The 18,970-nt window shown below is 44.6% G+C and overlaps 1 long non-coding RNA gene across 1 annotated transcript in view; it reads left to right on the top strand.

The window, feature by feature from the left end:
• Nucleotides 1–3,446: 3,446 nt before the first annotated feature.
• The window catches only part of LOC121041904 (uncharacterized), a 33,847-nt gene continuing 18,323 nt past the window's right edge, over nt 3,447–18,970 (top strand). Inside the window, exon 1 of the long non-coding RNA XR_005795900.1 lies at nt 3,447–3,871. This is a non-coding gene — a long non-coding RNA (uncharacterized LOC121041904). The remainder of the gene's footprint in view (nt 3,872–18,970) is intronic.

Here is an 18,970-nt window from a genome sequence, read left to right as displayed (position 1 = left end):
TTCTGATTGTAACGTTGCTGTGGGAACGAGAGGGGAAACGTGTACTGGGGGTTGTGGGGGGAGGGAGGGCGGGAGGGGGTGGAATAAAATACTATTTTTACTGCCACTCTTTATTTTTTTCCCCTACTTTTTCTTTGTGTCTGGTTTTGTCCCTGTAAATGCGATAGCTAAGGTACACACCAAGTGAGCATTTGTTTCTTACTCTCAAAGAGGATGGTTTGGAGGGCTCTTCTGTCTCCTGGTACTTCCGGAGTCTCTGGAGTCAGTTGGAAGGTCGTGGCTGGCCTCCGTTTGGTTTCTCGAAGCCCAGAAGGCGCTGAGCACCAGCCACGTCTTACCTCTTGTGCTTGTTCCCGTGATTTCTGCATTTCTTGGGCCTGCTAGAGGCATCCAACGCCCTGGTTTGTAAATAGCAACCTAAAGGCGTATTTTGGCACTGGTTGGGGGACATTCCCCGTCTCTCGTTCCTTTCCCTCTTCACAGATGGTGGTGGGCTTTGCTCTGTGAAGAAGACTGTGGCGTCACTCTTCAGAGCTATGAGCCAGAGAGCCGAAAACAGCAGGCTTATGGGTTATGAGTAGAACGGATTCGGTCATGACAATTAAAAGAGAAGAAGCAAACCCTCAAACTTCAACCTCTTTAAAATAAGATTAAGGAAACACAAAACTGTCCTATCTTGTTCTGTAAAATACTCGAACGCCTTGTTTTACAAAAATGACCAGAGAATTCTTCCACGTGTCCTTCTGTGCTTAGACCGTTTTTACAAACCTAGGCACGGGAGGCAGTGCTGCATGTCGGCTGGGTTTTTTTTTCATACACCCGAGCACGGATAAACTAACGCAAAATTGTATTTTCTTACCTAGTGGAAATCTGAAATGACTGCAAATTCCTAGTGAGTGTACAGGTTTGCTTTCGTGTCCCCCTTCTGGATTGCTTTAGAAGTGACGTGTTCTTTCCTAGCCCGCGTTTCATCTGTACAAAAGAACATCTGCACCGGTTTTTCTCCTCTCCCTCAGAAGAGCCAAACTTTGAGTTTTATGTCTGTTTGTCATTGATAAATTTCAATAAATCTTTTTATACAATTTTTTTGGGGATGGCTTCTTTGAGTCCAGCAGGCCATTGATCTTTCTAAGATGCATTCCAGATAACCTGCTAGCTGATGCAGGGAAGCGTTAGCATTGGTTACCTGATTAAAATAGCTTCTTTACAGAGTATGCAACCTGGTGCCAAGTTTGGAGGCTTGGGGTTCTCAAAGCCAGGCTCAGTGGTGTGCGGTCTTCATTAAAAGCTTCGTCTTCAGAGTAAAAACCCAAAAGATGTAAAGCTAGAAAAAGAGTTCCTCGAACACCGAGACAGTCACCCAAAAGTGAGGCCAACTTTGGGACCTTATTTTGAGTTCTCTTTCGTGGTTCTGTTGGAAAGAATACTCACCTGAAGCCCCCAGGGATGGATAAAACAAATTTGTTCCTTCTTTCCTTAACCACCGTTAACGGTAATTTCTCTAACCTCTGAAGAGTTCAAAAGCATGGATCTTAAATGGCTATGTAGTAGTCCATTAACTATTCTGACCCGCTTGATTCTCAGTCTAACCACATGGTTAGAGGTTTGAGTTGTTTCTCACTTCCCCCTGCAGCGGTTCTGTTCTACTTTTTGTGGATTTCTCCGCACAGAGCCTTAGAAGCAGGGTCGTTGAACCAAAAGTTGGACATTTCTAAGGCTCCCGTGCAAGGTTCTGTGTTTTCCAGGAGGATCACGCCATGGTAGAATACTGTGGTAGTTAATGCGTATGCACGTTATGTTCATTCTCTGCCTTACGTCTTTGAACCCTGAGTTCTAGCAAGGCCTGGTTCTGCGTGGTTCCAGCAGAATGAGGTGCTTCTTGGGGAGAGACTGACCCACCCTGTCTCTGGGCGGTGCCCAGACACCTGCTGTCCTCTTCTTTGGCAAAGACATCCTCCAGCCCCAGGTGGAAGGCGGGGAAGATGACCTCCCAGAGGCCAGGGCCCATGCCAAGCAACGGGGTGGTGAAGATCAACTGGTGGGCGTGCTCTGTGCCTCCCGGAGCCGGCCAAAGAACATGGGGAGGGGGTGAAGTTGACAGCGTCTCCGACCTGGCCCTGGGTGTTCTGACCCTGACTGCCTCCTTGGGGGCTTTAGAGACCAGCTGACTCATGTAGATAATGGACATACATGCTATAAAATGTAAGGTGAAATGCATAGTGAGGACTGGGTTAGTGTTGATGGGATTAAGGGAAGAGCAGACTATCTGTAGCAATCATACCAAGTATTTACATCAACCCTTAAGGAAAGGTCTTGCCGTGCCCATTTTACAGATGAGGAAAACTGAGGTCAAGTGATGTGGAGCTAAGAAGAGGTGGAGCCAGGATGAAACCCAGGTCTGTTTGAACTATTTCCATTTCACTGAAGTTAGTCAAGAATGACAAGGAGGAAGAGGAAGTTCAGCCCAAGGGGCGGGTGGGGGGTGGGGAGGCGCTAAAAGCCTATTTATCGAACTCGCTGTGTGCCAGGTACCACACGCTGTATGTGCGTCCTCTCCATCTTACCGAATCCTCACAGCTGCCTTAGGTAAGTGCCGTTATCCCTGTTCTACAGGCGGTTTAGTGACTGGCCCAAGGTCATGCAGGCAGGAAGGAGCAGCGCCAGTAATAAACCAGGGGTGTGTGGTTCCAGAGCCAGCCCTCTTCCCTTCCACCAGAATCCCTGCAGCCACCTCCTCCTTGCCCGTCACGGTGCCCCCAGGACAGAGGTTTCCCCGCTGAGTGCCAGCAAATGCACAGGATGGACCCTTGAGAGGGAAGGGCCCTTAGAAATCACCCAGTCCTCAACCATCCCATTTGACCAAAAAGGAGACCAAAATCAGGGAGGGTGAGTGATGTGCCCAAGGTCATGCAGCAAGGCGGTGGGAGAGCCCGGCGTGGAAGGCAGGACCCCCTTCCCTGGGCTGCTTCTCAGACATCCGCAGCTGCACTGTGGTTGCGGGGAGCCCAGCTGCTGTGGGCTTCCAGAAGTGGAAGATACACAGTGTAGTGCCTTACAGGAAGAACACCGCTAAGCCCTGGGCGGGCAGGACGGAGCGAGTGATGTGGAGCTCCGCTGGGGGCTCCATTGGCTTTGGAGTGTGTCCTGTGTTTTTAAATGTTCCCCATAGTGTCTGACATTGGTCATCCCTGGAATCGGTGTGTGTTTCCCGACGCAGAACCAGTGCCTGGAAAGAGCGTAATGATGATGCTTCTAGATTAGGAGCTACTCTGTGTCATGCGCTTTATATCCATGGCCTCCCTTAATCCTCGTACAGATTTCACTGACGAAATCAAAGTTCAAAGAGAAGACAACTAGCCTGGCTAGTAAGTGGCGGTTAAGCCTCAAGCCTCCGTCCTGACGCTGGAAGACTCGTTCTTATCCACTGTGTTAAAAGGGCCAGGCGGCTGAGGGAAGGGGGCGGTGAGCAATTCCGTTTTTCTCGTTTGCTGACTTGCAAAGGCTGTTTTTATCCTTGTTCAGAAACTCATTGTTCATGGTTGGAAGGATTCCCACAGTGGGTCCCTAATAAGCAGCTTTGCACAATGGTGGCCCTGAGTCCCTGGACCAGCCCTTAGACAGGCCCCTGTGGCAGGCTGGGCCCAGGGGTGAGTGAGCAGGACCGAGGAGAGGCGGTTGGACGCAGGAGGGCAGGTCAGGCCGAATCAGGCAGGCCATGCGCACGCCAGCAGGGGAGAGACGAGAAAGAGTCCAACCTGATGGCCGACTGTGACTCAAGAAGCCGATGCAGGGGACATCCGTGGAGTTGGTCTGACAACAACACTACAGGGACCACCAGCAGGACTCGTGTGGATACGGACCTGGAGTTCAGGTAGGGCTACCCGCTCTGGTTCCGGGGATGACCCAGTCCTGGCCAATCAGTGTATTCTGAACTTAGACCATGTTGAGTGGTACAGGGAAGAGCCTGGAACCCAAACTGGTTAAATGAGGCTGGGCCCCTGGAATTTGGAAAATGAGCAACTTCCTGTTGGGGGGCTGGTTGGGGCTGGGAGGTCGGAGGCCCGGGAGTTGTGGAGGCACATCCCTTGGACAGAGCCTCTGGATCATTCTGCGTCAGCCTGGGAGAGTCCAGACGACTATGAGGGAGTGAAGACACGCAACATATATTTAGAACTTGTTGTCTGCTGGACGTCGTACGTTATTTTGCTTGTTTCCCATCAGGTAGTTGTTATTACCCCCATTTCCAAGATTGAGCACATTCAAGTGCTCCATAAATACTAGCCGCTTAGTGGCAGACAACAATAAATGCCTTAAAGAAATCAACCTGATGTTTCCCAAATTTCCCTGATAAGAATCCCTGGGGCTTGTCAGCGGTCCAGACCTCACCCCCTGGAAATTCTGGTTCAGTAGCTCTGGATGGAGGCCGGGAATCTGTGTGTTAACAAGTACCCAGAGGATTCTCATCCCTGGGGACTCAGTACCCACGGTGGCCTCCTGAAGAAGGTATGGCCATGCTCATTTAAAGTTGAGAAAGGGAAGCTCCAGGGAGGTTAAGTAACCCACCCAAGCTAACACAGGCAAGTGACAGAGCTGGGATCGGAACCTGGGTGTCTGTGGCTTTCACACTTGCTGCAGAAAGAGGATGATCCTACCTACTGTGTACCTCATTGGTTGCTAGGCGATGGGAAAGTGGAAAGCAAATCTGTTGTTAATAAGGGAAGAGGAGGGGCGCCTGGTTGGCTCAGTCAGAAGAGCATGCGACCCTTGAGGTTGCGGGTTGTGAGTTCGAGCCCCATGTTGGGTGTAGAGATTACTTTAAAAAATAAATAAATGAACTTTAAGAAGAAAGAGGGTGGGGGGGGGGGTGCCTGGGTGGCTCAGTCAGTTAAGCATCTGACTTCGACTCAGGTCATGATGTCACAGTTCGTGTGTTCGAGCCCCACATCGGGCTCTCTAGTGTCTGCACAGAGCCTGCTTCAGATCCTGTGTCTGTCCCTACCCTCCTCGTTCTTGCTCTCTCTCTCTCTCTCTCTCTCTCAAAAATAAATAAACCATTTAAAAAAAATAATAGATAAAATAATAAAAAAATTTTTAAAGGAGAGAGGAGAGAGAGTGAGAGGCCAGTTTTATGAAAAAAGAGGCCCAAGCAACCCATATATTTTCTATAAGAAGTGGAAAACAAAGTCCTAAAAACCACTTGGTAATTAATAATCTACATGGAAGACTTTTATCCCCCACATTCTTTAAAAATTTACCTACAATAGGGGCGCCTGGGTGGCTCAGTCGGTTAAGTGTCCGACATCAGCTCAGGTCACGATCTCACGGTCTGTGAGTTCGAGCCCCGCGTCGGGCTCCGTGCTGACAGCTCAGAGCTTGGAGCCTGCTTTGGATTCTGGTCTCCCTCTCTCTCTCTGCCCTTCCCCTGCTCATGTTCTGTCTCTCTCTGTCTCAAAAATAAATAAAAACATTAAAAAAAAAATTAAATTTACACAAATAAAATTTACTCTCTGTATCAACAGCCACAGTCAGGATACAGTTCTTGAAAGGTCTTAGTTGTAAACAGAACTGAATTTGTACTCTTGGAGTATCCTAAATCTTGCTGCCCGCCTCCTGAGGTGTTCTGAGTCTTGGCCAGGGCTCAGGGAGTCAGGAGGCCTGGATTCCCATCCTAGCTCTGCTCGGAGACGAACTGGCTGGGTGATTGCAGACACCTTGGCTTTATGACATTACATCTGAAGCCTCAGGCCCCCCAGGCAGGCCTAGGTTGAACAGGAAGTTTGGTAAAGGCAGTCCCTGCCCAAGGGACTTGGCAGTCCCTGCCAAGAGGAAGGGCCCAATGTGGCAGAAACAGCCTTCTCTGCAGAGGCCGGTGCACTTCTGAGGTCTCACCGTGTAGACAGATAGCCGGGTCTATCCACACCCGCAGTTGCCTGGGTCACCCAGCTGACCCAGTACGAAAGGAGAGCTAAAACCGACCCGTCTCGGGGCCCACGGATTCTCACAGCACAATTGCCTTTGAGGTAGGTGGTCTTTCCTCCTCCCAGAAGAAACTGAGGCTCAGAGACATTATGGAGCTTGCTCCGGACCACACAGCCAGGAAGGCACAAGCAGGCGTGAGAACCCATAGCTTCCGGGCCTGAAGGACGGAGGTATTTCCTCAGTTCTCAGTCCTCTGCAGTCTACAACGATCTGCAGCAAAGACTCATCTCCAAGTCTTGGTTTGACTAATTTCACACCTTTTCTCAGGAATTCAGTTCTCAGGCCCAGTACGGTCCTCCCACTCAGCTCTGCGGTTCTCCAGACTCCTAAGTCTGTGATGAAACCAGGCTCTCCATAGTCCCTGGGAGCAGACGTCTGCCACAGAAATGACTTGTACCTCAGGAGCAAGGAGATCTCTACCTCTGGAGAGAGGGAGGACACCGGCTGTCTTGAAGGAGCAACAGCAGTTCCTTCCCATGCTTGAAGACGTCGGAAGAGGCAGCACAGCTGGGGGCACCATCCTGGGCTAGAGCCCAGAGGCCCTGTGACCTGGGACAGGCCACCTCTCCGCGGCGTCTGCATCCCAGAAGCCTCCCGAGGCACGGAGCATGTTTGCATGTTGACAGGAATGACCCCGTAGAGAAGGAGGCGTGCGTGATGTACACGAAATGGGGAGCATCTTGGGGAAAATCAGAGGCAGGGGATCCTCTTTAGGCTTTGGCAGAGGGAGAAAAAAAAAAAACCCCACTTCATCCTTTGTAGCAGGAGAGAAGGGACTGCAAGGCTGTAGATACAGGAAGGTGGGTAGATTTGGTGGAGGGAAGGTGGCAGGGTTCCCGGCTGCTTTTGAAGGAAATAGGAGGCACGGTGGTCAGGGGAGTTTCGGGGCGGAGGGGGCAGATTGGGAGCGAGGGTTTGAAGAGAGACCAGAAGGCGTGAGACAGTTGTGGTTGTTCAGGACGGGGGGACCACCCCTGGGAAGCCTGGGAGGGGCCAGTGCCCATTTACCTGCGACTGGGAACCACAACTTTAAACGGGGGACCAGTCAACATGGCCCAGCTGCTTGAGTATGGGCGTCGGTGGGGCAGAGAGTTGGATTTAACTAGCTGGATGAGGGGCGCCCGGGTGGCCCAGTCCATAAAGCACCCAACTCTTGGTTTCGGCTCAGGTCATGATCTCGGTTTCAGGAGTTCGAGCCCCGCATCGGGGCTTGGGATCCTCTCTCCCCCTCTCTCTGCCCCTCCTCCATTCACCGTCTCTCTCAAAAATAAATAAATAAACTCTGTAAAAAAATTGTTTAACTAGCTGGATGATTCTTTTTTTTTTTTTTTTCAACGTTTATTTATTTTTGGGACAGAGAGAGACAGAGCATGAACGGGCAAGGAGCAGAGAGAGAGGGAGACACAGAATCGGAAACAGGCTCCAGGCTCTGAGCCATCAGCCCAGAGCCCGATGCGGGGCTTGAACTCACGGACCGTGAGATCGTGACCTGGTTGAAGTCGGACGCTTAACCGACTGCGCCACCCAGGCGCCCCTAGCTGGATGATTCTAACGCATAAGGCGTGGGGCAAGGGAGACGGGGTGTCTACGAGATTGTAAGGGCAGACCAGGAATCCCGAGTCGGCTCAGGAGGGAAGTGAGTCATGACTGATGGGGAGAAGGTGCGAGAAGGTGAACTACCAGAGTGGAAGGGCTGTTGGGCCGGGACCACCAAGGCGTGTGAGCTGCTGCGGGAGGAGGCAGCCCTCAGGGACTGGAGCTATCCCACGGGGCGTACTTACTGTCGAGAAGGTCAAGGACAGGGCCGTGGAGGTGGGTGTCCGAGCGGGACGCCAGAGCAGATCTGCACTGGAGGTGAGGAGGCCGCAGAGCCGAGATGTCGAGGCATTGGACGGTTCATCCACAGCATCATTGAAGTTGCTGAGCATGATGACAGGAATCACAACAGGAGAAGAGATGATGGACCACCTCGCCAAAGAGGAGGCAGAAAACAGCAACAGAGAGGCATTCACGGCTTTTTAAAGGAAGAAGAAGGAGACATGGAGGCAGTGATAGGGAACAGGAAAAAGTCTCCGGTTCCAGGCTTCAGGACTGCAGCGGAGGGGGGCCCTCAGGGTAGGACTAGGTTGGAGTTGGGACAAGGGAGGGGGGGGTCCGTCAGCTGCTTACGGATGGACCTCACGCGATTGCAGGTGTGACAAGTGGAAAGGGGGAAGAGTAACCCTTGTTCTCCCTGATACAACTTCCGTGGATCTTCACGTTGGCAGGGGCCGGGGGGGTTGGGGCAGGGAAAAGGATCAGGGCTTTTCGAATCGTGGCGCTTGTGGGCATCCACGGAGGAAGCTCGTGCAATCCGCTTGCCGTCGGACTCTGCGCTTGCTGGTTCCTCTCCACCAGCTGCCGACTCCCTGGGACCCCGCACTCCACACTCCCTGGTTCTAGCCACGCACAGGTCGTGGTCTCTGCCTGTGGGCTCAGGGCCACTCTCCCCTCCGGAGCCGTTCCGGCAAGAGCTCATGAGCGCGCATCCACTGGCCAGATGTCTAAGCCAGATCTTACACGCCGTGGGCCCAGCATCCCAAACTCCGTGGCTGGGATTCCAGCGGTAGGGAGGAAAGCGGGAAACATCACGCCAGCCCAGCCCTTCCGTGTCCTGGCCCCTGGAGGACTATATAACACACACGTTGTCACTCCCATATCATGGCAGCCCCCAGGGCCTCAGCCACTCAGTGCACTCCCCTGCTCTCCGCACATCACATCAGGCCTGCCCTTCCCCAGGCAAAAATGAGCCGCCCTAGCCGGTTAGTCACCAGCAGCGGGGGGCCTCCACTGTTGGGCAGGCTCTGGCCTGGACACCAACTCGTGCTTCCGTCATCCGGTCAAGGGGGCTCCAGCTTCCCACTGAGAAGCCCTATCAACTGTGCAGAAAGAGCCGCCTGGGCCCCCTTTCTCGGGAGAGGCTGTGGACAGGCTAAGCACCTGAAGCTTGGTGAAGGAATTGGTTTCTGCGTTTTGTGTCTCACGCTAACTGCGCCCCAGATCTTGTGCGGGCCCCTGTCACAACACCTGTCTTTGCCTGCTTCTTTGAATCCTATTCAGATTTTGGGAGTTCTCCGTGGCCGTGACTGGTCCCCGGAAGTCTCTTAGATCTCCATAATTTAGGTTCCTGGCTGCCCTTGACCTGACCACCTCCAGGCTGTGCCATTCAATTCCTTGCAAGGCAAAAGAGAGCAGAACTAGAGCCCTCGCAGCAAGAGCTCTTAAATAGGATAAACTCATGGGTCTGTTGATACTAGGGAGTCAGATTCTCCCCCACAGATCAATAGTTCATGAAATGGACCACCGTGTAGGAAATATTGAAAAAGCAAGTCATTGACCACCATGCCAGCCCTAGTGGGAGGAATTGGGTGAGACTACAGAGTTTAGGGAGGCTTGTCTTCTTCCTGATTTCAAGACTCAGCACAATCTGAATTTGAGCTGTCCCGTGAGATTTCATGGTGACAAATTAAATTTTGCCAAATTTGATCAGTAACCACGCAAACTGATAATTCTTTTCTTTTTTTAAGTTTCTTGCATTTATTTATTTTGAGAGAGAGACAGAGAGAGAAACAGAGAATGAGCGGGGTAGGGTCAGAGAGAGAGAGAGAGAGAGAATCCCAAGCAGGTTCCCGACTCAGGGCTCAAACCCACGAGCTGTGAGATCACGACCTGAGCCAAAATCAAGAGTTGAATGCTTAAGTGACTGAGCCACCCAGGCGCCCCTGAACTGAATATTCTTAAAACTGTCTCAGCATGCAAAAAGGCATATGACACTTTAAAATGGGTGATGTTTCCATTCTGGAAAACAGTATGGAGGTTCCTCAAAAAACTAAAAATAGAACTACGCTACGACCCAGCAATTGCACTACTAGGCATTTATCCAAGGGATACAGGTGTGCTGTTTCGAAGGGACACATGCACCCCCATGTTTATAGCAGCACTATCAACAATAGCCAAAGTATGGAAAGAGCCCAAATGTCCATCGATGGATGAATGGATAAAGAAGATGTGGTATATATATATACAATGGAGTATGACTCGGCAATCAAAAAGAATGAAATCTTGCCATTTGCAACTACGTGGATGGAACTGGAGGGTATTATGCTAACTGGAGGGAAATTAGTCAGAGAAAGACAGAAATCATATGACTTCACTCCTATGAGGACTTTAAGAAACAAAACAGATGAACATAAGGGAAGGGAAACAAAAATAATATAAAAACAGGGAGGGGGACAAAACAGAAGAGTCTTAAATATAGAGAACAGAGGGTTACTGAAGGGTTGGGGGAGGGGGGATGGGCTAAATGGGTAAGGGGCATTAAGGAATCTACTCCTGAAATCACTGTTTCACTATATGTAACTAATTTGGATGTAAATTTTAAAAAATTAAAAATAAAATTAAAAAAATTTTTTTTCAAAGTTCCCCAGATGACTGTTATTGTATCCCAGGTGAGAACCAGTCATTAGGTATTAATAAAACTGAAGTTATCTTTTCAAAATAAATAAATAAATAAAATAAAACGGGTGAGGTTTCCAGCTGTCTAGGAGGAAAAAAGGAGAAATGTTATGCAATTGTTATGCAATACTTATTGAAGAGAACAGAAAACAAATTAATATGCATACAAATAAGAACACTATGTAAAGTTTTTTGCCATATGAAAAAGAGAATATGCTGTGTAATTCAATAAGAACAAAAAAAAAAGATAAAAATGCGTAAAATAAAGATATTTGAACAGGCCATTTCTCAAAGGAAGATCCAAATAGCCAATAAGCACATGAAAAAGTACCCAACATCATTAGCTATCAGGGAAATGAGTTATCACTCACACCCACCAGAATGGCTAAAATGAGAAAGACTGACAACAACAAAAGGTGATGAGGATGTTGAACCACCAGACTCTGCTGTGGTTTTGGTGGGTGCATAAAATGGTACAGCCTCTTTGGAAAAAGTTCTGCAATTTCTTTAAATTTTACAGTTGTATACCTACCCTCTAATTCAGCAATTCCATGCCTGAATATTTACCCAACAGAAATGAAACATGCTCACAGGAAGACTTGTACAAGAATGCAAGGACAGCACAAGATGCTGTACAAGGGCCGTATCTTTGTTGCAATAGCCTCAGACTGGAAACAACTCAAACGTCCAACAGCCGGTGAATAAAGAAACAAATTGTAGGATGACCCAATAATGGAATACTCCCCACCAATAAAAAACAGATGAATGACTGACCAACGCAACAACTCAGAAGAATATCAAAACGGTTATGCCAAGCAAACCGAGCCAGACGCAAAAGAGTACAGACTGTATGATTCCACTTACATAAATTTTAATAACAAGCAAAACTAATCTACAGTGATAAAATCAAACACTGCTTTCCCTCTGGGGTATGCAACTGGGGATTGATTGGAAAGGGGCATCAGGAACTATCTGGGCTGAAAGGATTATTCTCTATCTTGATTAGAGTTTGCGTTTCAAATGTATGTACATTCATCAGAGTTCGTCAAACATAAGACTGGTGCATTTCACTGTGTGTAAATTTTACCTAAAAAAAGTAAGAACCATAAGTAAATATTGAACTTTAGCTAATGATATGCATGCTGACGTATTTAGAGGTGAAGGGCACTGATTTCTGGAACTTATTTTTAAATTCATAAAAAATAAGAAGGATTGATGGATATGTGATAAAATAAATATGGCCAAAATGTTAATTATAGAAGCTAGGTAGTAAATATATGACTGTCTGATGCACAATTTCTCCAAGTTTTCTGTATGTGGAAAAATTTCAGGATGGTAATAATGATGTGGAGATAGCATGCGAAACAAAGATAAAGAAAACATGCAAAACAAAGACATATTATTAGAATTAAGATTATGGGTGATTTTTTAATCACCGACAACATTAACTTTGTATTTTGTATTCACCTAAAATATTTTCACATAATTCTGTATTGCCAAAGTAAAAAAGAAAAGCTTATTATAGAAATTTTGGAATATGCAGAGTAAAAACAAAAATTCTTTTTTTTTTTTAGCAACGAAAATTTTAAATCTCTTATACCAAGGCCCATAGAAAATCACTTAACAACATAGTATATTTTATTACTAAACATATCTTGAACATTCCGGGTCATTAAATCTTGAAAATGTGTTTTTTAGATAGCATTCCATTCCATTGTATGTATGTACTATATATAAAATTGTTAATCATTCCCTATTGTTAAATGTTGGCTTGTTTCCAAGTTTTTCTATTGCAAACAAAGCTAGGGGGAATGTTACAGTACATACATCTTTGACCACATTTTGATTTTTCCTTAGGATGGATTTCTTGCAGCTGGGTACTAGGTCAAAAGTTAGGAACATTTTTTTACACTTAATACTAGCAAACTGCGTTCCAGAAGGGTTATATCAATTTACATCCCCCAAGTAGTATGTGAAAGCGCCCTTTTCCCCCTGGAGACTTAGTCACTTTTGAATATATTTTTTTAATTTCGTTGTGTTTTTGTGGGGTTTTGTTTGTTTGGGGTTTTTTTGTTGTTGTTTTCTTTTTTCTTTTTTTTTTTTCTTTTTTTTTTTGCCAAAATTTTGTAGGAAGCAGATTGCATCTTATTATAAATTTAATTTGTATTCCTTTGGATATTATTAAACATTTCCTTTCCCACATTTTTGTTAATGATTTGTATTTTTTCTCTGAATTAATCTGTTTGCATCCTTTCCCTATTGTTCTGGGGGGATTTTTATTATGTTTACATTGATGTATTAAAGTTTTTAAAAGGTATTGATTTAAAGCTTTTTATAAGGGGCGCCTGGGTGGCTCAGTCGGTTAAGTGTCAGACTTTGGCTCGGGTCATGATCTCGCAGTTCGTGAGTTCAAGCCCCGCGTTGGGCTCTGTGCTGACAGCTTGGAGCCTGTTTCAGATTGTGTCTCCCTCTCTCTCTCTGACCCTCCCCTGTTCATGCTCTGTCTCTCTCTGTCTCAAAAATAAATAAACATTAAAAAAATTTTTTTTAAATAAAGCTTTTTGTAAAATGAGTTTATTAATCCCATGCCTTATGTGCTTGCTACAGATATTTTTCCCAGTTTATTGAATATTTTTTAATTGAACTTCTTATTTTGAGATAATTGTAGATTCACATGTAACTGTAAAAAAATAATGCAGAGAAATTCTGCACACCCTTCACCCAGCTTCCCCTAATGGTAAGATCTTGCAGAATTGTAGCACAGTATCTTAGCATTGACAGTCAATCTACAGAGCATTTCCATTATCACAAAGATCCCTCTTGTTACCTTTTTAAAATTATTATTATTTAAATTCAAGTTAGATAACATACTGTGTAGTCTTAGTTTCAGGAATAGAACCCAGTGATTCATCTCTTACATATGACACCTAGTGCTTATCCCAACAAGTGCCCTCCTTAACTTTAAGCCCGTCACCAATTTAGCCCATCTGCCCCCAACCCACCCCCTCCAGCAACCCTCAGTTTGTTCTCTGCTTTTAAGCGTCTCTTATGGTTTGCCTCCCTCTCTGTTTTTTATCTTAATTTTCCTTCCCTTTCCCTATGTTCATCTGTTGAGTTTCTCAAATTCTCCATAAGAGCGAAATCATGTAACATCTGTCTTTCTCTGACTGACTTACTTCGCTTAGTATAATACACTCAAGTTCTATCCACATTGTTGCAAATGGCAAGATTTCATTCTTTTTCATGGCCAAGTAGTATATATATATATATATATATATATATATATATATATATATCTTCTTTATCCATTCATCAGTGGATGGACATCTTCTTTATCCATTCGTCAGTGGATGGACATTTGGGCTCTTTCCATAACTTGACTGTTGTTGATAGTACTGCTATAAACATTGGGGTGCATGTGCCCCTTTGAATCAGGATTTTTGTATCCGTTGAATAAATTCCTAGTAGTGCAATTGCTGGGTCATAGGGTAGTTCTATTTTGTATTTTTTATGGAACCTCTATCATATTACCTTTTTTATAGTGACACCTACTTCCCTCCTGCCCCTAATCCCTCCTTAACCCCTGGCAACCACTATTCTGTTCTACGTTTTTCTGATTTTGTCATTTGAGGAATGTTATATGAATGAAATTATACAATATGTAACCTTTTGGGATTGTTTCTTTTCACTCAACATAATTCTCCGGTGATCCATGTCAGTTGATGCCTGGATCCATAGCTTGTTCCTTTTTATCACTGAGTAGTGTTCCATGTTCGTTTAAGCCTTCCATTCTTTCTAAGACATCTGCTTTCTTTCCAGTTTCTGGTCATGAATAAAGCTGCTGTAAGCATTCTTGTATAGGTTTCTAACGAATGTAAGTCTTAATTTCTTTGGAGTAAATGCCTTGGAGTGCATGACTGGATTGTATGGTAGTCACATGTTTAGCTTTCAGAGAAACTGTCAAACTCTTTCACAGAGGCCTTAGCATTTTACAATACCACCAGGAATGTATAAATAATCTGGTGTCTCTTTATCCTTGCCAGCATTTGGTTTTGTCACTTTTTTAACAAGTAATTCCTACACCCAACGTGGGGCTCAAATTCACAACCCTGAGATCAAGAGTTGAATGCTTCACCAACTGAGCCAGCCAGGCACCCCGGTTTTGTCACAATTTTTTATTTTAGAAATTTTGATGGGTATGAAGCAATAACTCCTGGAGGATTTAATTTACATCCCCCTAATAATTAATGAAGTTAATCATCTTCTCATGTGCTTATTTGCCATCACTATATCCTATAATTAGGTTGCTTCTTTCTTTTGTTACTATTGAATTTTGAGAGTTCTTTATATGTACTAGTTACTAGTCTTTTGTTGAATATGTGGTTTACAAATATTTTCTTCCAGTTTCTATCTTGTCTTTTCATCCTCTTAACATGGTCTTTTGCAGAGCAAAATTTTAAATTTGATGAAGTGCAGTTCATGCTTTTATGGATAATGCTTTTGGTATCAAGACAAACAGCTCTTTGTTTAGTCTTAAATCTGGAAGATTTTCTCCTGTGTTTTTTCCAAGAGTTTCATGGTTTTACATTTTATTATTATTTTTTAAAGTTTTATTTATTTATTTTGCAAGAAACAGATTGAGAACGTGAGCAGGGGAGGGGCGGACGGAGAGGGAGAGAGGGAAAATCCTAAGAAGGCTAACCATGCTGTCAGCACTAAGCCCAACGCAGGGCTTGATCCCATGAATCGCGAGATCATGACCTGAGTCAAAATCAAGAGTCCGAGGCTCAACCGACTGAGCCACCTAGGTGCCCCTGAACATTTTACATTTAAGTCTAATCCTTTGTGTATCCAATCATTCCAGCACCATATTTTGAAAAGGCTATCTTTACTCCATTGAAATTGAGTAATCAATTTGCTTTTGCACGCTTGTCAAAAAACAGTTGGGCAGGGATGCCTGGGTGGTTCAGTTGGCTACGCGATCGACTCTTGATTTTGGCTCAGTTTGTGAGATTGAGCTCCATATTGGGCTCTATGCTGACATCACAGAGCCTGCTGGGGATTCTCTTTCTCTCCCTCCCTCTCTGCCACTCCCCCCGCCGTGCTCTCTCTCTCTTTCAAAATAAATAAACATTAGGGGCGCCTGGGTGGCGCAGTCGGTTAAGCGTCCGACTTCAGCCAGGTCACGATCTCGCGGTCTGTGAGTTCCAGCCCCGCGTCGGGCTCTGGGCTGATGGCTCAGAGCCTGGAGCCTGTTTCCGATTCTGTGTCTCCCTCTCTCTCTCTGCCCCTCCCCTGTTCATGCTCTGTCTCTCTCTGTCCCAAAAATAAATAAACGTTGAAAAAAAAATTAAAAAAAAAAAACAAAACATTAAAAAAATCAATTGGGGATATATGTGGATTGATCGATTGACTCATTCATCCATTCATTTATTTCTGGGTACTCCATTCTAATGATCTATGTGTTTATCCCTCCATCAGTCTTGATTACTATATAGCTATTTAATAAATCTTGAATTAGGTAGACAGATTCCTCCCACCATATTCTCCTTATTCAAAATTGTTTTAGCTATTCTAGTCCCTTTGCCTTTCCATATAAATTTTAGAAAAATCTTGTCTGTGTCTACAAAAAATTCTTTGTGGAATTTTGATAGAAATTACATTAAACATATATCAATTTAGAGATAAGTGACATCCTTACTATGTTTTCAGTATCCTAATCTGCTAACACAATCTGTCTTTCCATTTAGATATTCTTTGATTTCTTTCTCAGTGTTTTGTGGTTTTTAGCACACAAGTCCTGTACATTTGTTAGATTTATAGTTAAGTATTTTGGAGTTTTTTTTTAAAGAATTTTTAAATGGTATTTTAGTTTTAATTTCACTGTCTCCATGTTCGTTATTAGGATATAAGAACGCAATTGAAATTTCTTACGTTGGTTTTGTATCTTGCAACCTTTTGTTTAAGATTCGTTGGAGTTTTCTGTCTAAAAAGAAAGTTTTCTATGTGGGTAATCGTATCATCTGCAAATAGGAAGTTTCATTTCTTCCTTCTGATATTTATGCCTTTAATTTCTTTTCTTGACTTAATGCTCTGACTGGAAAGAACTTCCTGCACTATGTGGATAAGGGTGATGACAGTGAACATTCTTACTTTGTTCCTGAATTTTGGGAAAATGCATCCAGTCTTTCTCCAGTAATAATGCTACTGGAGGTTTTTAGTATCAAATTGAGGAAGTTTCTCTCTATTCCCTTTTTTCTGAGTGCCTTTACCAGGAATAGATGCTAAATTCTGCCAAATGCTTTTCCTACAATGATTGATAGGATTATGTGACTTTTATTCCCTTTAGACTGCTCATGTGGGTTACATTAATTGATTTAAAATGTAGGGGCGCCTGGGTGGCGCAGTCGGTTAAGCGTCCGACTTCAGCCAGGTCACGATCTCGCGGTCCGGGAGTTCGAGCCCCGCGTCAGGCTCTGGGCTGATGGCTCAGACCTGGAGCCTGTTTCCGATTCTGTGTCTCCCTCTCTCTGCCCCTCCCCCGTTCATGCTCTGTCTCTCTCTGTCCCAAAAATAAATAAACGTTGAAAAAAAAAATAAAATAAAATGTTGAACCAAAATTGCAGCCTAGGAAGAAACCCACCTTGTCATAGTGTATAATTCTTTGTATATAGTGCTGAATTCTATTTGCCAATATTTTGTTTAGGACTTTTGCATCTATATTTATGATGGATATTGGGTTCTGGTTTTCTGTACTATTTTTATTTGATTTTGGCATCAGGGTAATATTTCATAAAATAAATTTGTAAGTATTCTCTCCTATTTTCTAAATAACAGTATGTAGAATTGGTGTTAACTCTTTAAGCGTTTGGTGGAATTTTCCAGTGAAACCACCTGGGCCTGAAGTTTTCTTTTTTGGAATTCTTAAATTATGAATTCAATTTCTTTGTAGTTACAGAGCTACTCGATTTATCTATCCCACATTAGGTGAATTGTAGCAGCTTGTGTGTTTTGAGAAATTGACTTTTTTCATCTATGTTGTCAAATTCATGTATGTAGAGTTGTTCATAGTATCACCCTAGTTTCTTTTTTTTTTTTTTAATTTTTTTTTTCAACGTTTATTTATTTTTGGGACAGAAAGAGACAGAGCATGAACGGGGGAGGGGCAGAGAGAGAGGGAGACACAGAATCGGAAACAGGCTCCAGGCTCTGAGCCATCAGCCCAGAGCCCGATGCGGGGCTCGAACTCACGGACCGCGAGATCGTGACCTGGCTGAAGTCGGACGCTTAACCGACTGCGCCACCCAGGCGCCCCTCTTTTTTTTTTATTTTTTATTTTTATTTTTTTTTAAGTAGGCTCCACGCCCAATGTGGGGTTTGGACTCACAACCCTGAGATCAAGGCTTGCATGCTCTACCCACTGTGCCAGCCAGGCGCCAACAGTTGCTTTTTCATCTCCACAGAGTCTGTAGTACGATCCTCACTTTCGTTCCTGATATTGGGAATTCATGCGTTCTCCCATTTTTTTCTTCTTTTCTTTTCCCATCTTCCTAGTTTTGGCAGCTTTATTGATCTTTTCAAAGACCCAGCTCTTTGTTTCATTGATTTCCCATTGATTTTTTTTTAATTCCAGTGTTTTTCTGTTTTCAATTTTGTTGATTTCTCTACTTGTCTTTATCATGGTCTTCTCTTCTTGCTTTGCGTTTATTTTGCTCTTTTAATAGGTTCTTGAGGTAAGGGTGTAGATCTCTCACTTGGAATTTTACCTCTTCTCAAATGTACGCATTTAGTTCTAAAATTCCCCTTCAGTGCTGCTTTACCTGCATTCCACAAATTGCTGTTTTATTTTCTTTCTCTCTCTCTCTCTTTTTATTTATTTATTTTTATTTTTATTTTTTTAAATTTTTTTTTCAACGTTTTTTATTTATTTTTGGGACAGAGAGAGACAGAGCATGAACGGGGGAGGGGCAGAGAGAGAGGGAGACACAGAATCGGAAACAGGCTCCAGGCTCTGAGCCATCAGCCCAGAGCCCGACGCGGGGCTCGAACTCCCGGACCGCGAGATCGTGACCTGGCTGAAGTCGGACGCTTAACCGACTGCGCCACCCAGGCGCCCCTCTCTCTCTCTTTTTAAAATGCAGGCTCCACACCCAGCATGGAGCCCAAGGCAGGGCTTGAACTCAAGACTCTGAGACCAGACCTGAGCTAAGATCAAGAGTCAGGTGCTTAACCAACTGAACCACCCTGGTGTCTGATATATTTTATTTTGATTTGAATTCAGTTCAGTGTATGTTTTAAATTTCTTTTGCCCTCTCTTCTTGGACCCATGGGTTTTTATAGTAGTGTGTTATTTAGTTTCCAATTGTTTGAAAATTTCACTGGTAACTTTTTGTTATCTCGTTCGATTCCACTGTGTTCAAAGAACAAACTCAGAATGCCTTTAATTCTTAAATTTGTTGAGGCTTGTTTTATGGCCCAGTATGAGATCTATCCTGGG

This window comes from Herpailurus yagouaroundi, unplaced genomic scaffold, assembly GCF_014898765.1.
Source record: "Herpailurus yagouaroundi ecotype Mexico unplaced genomic scaffold, PumYag 184, whole genome shotgun sequence".
In the NCBI taxonomy this organism is placed as follows: domain Eukaryota; kingdom Metazoa; phylum Chordata; class Mammalia; order Carnivora; family Felidae; genus Herpailurus; species Herpailurus yagouaroundi.
The sequence above is the reverse complement of the archived record's forward strand: the minus strand, read 5'-3'. Positions and strand labels throughout refer to the sequence as shown.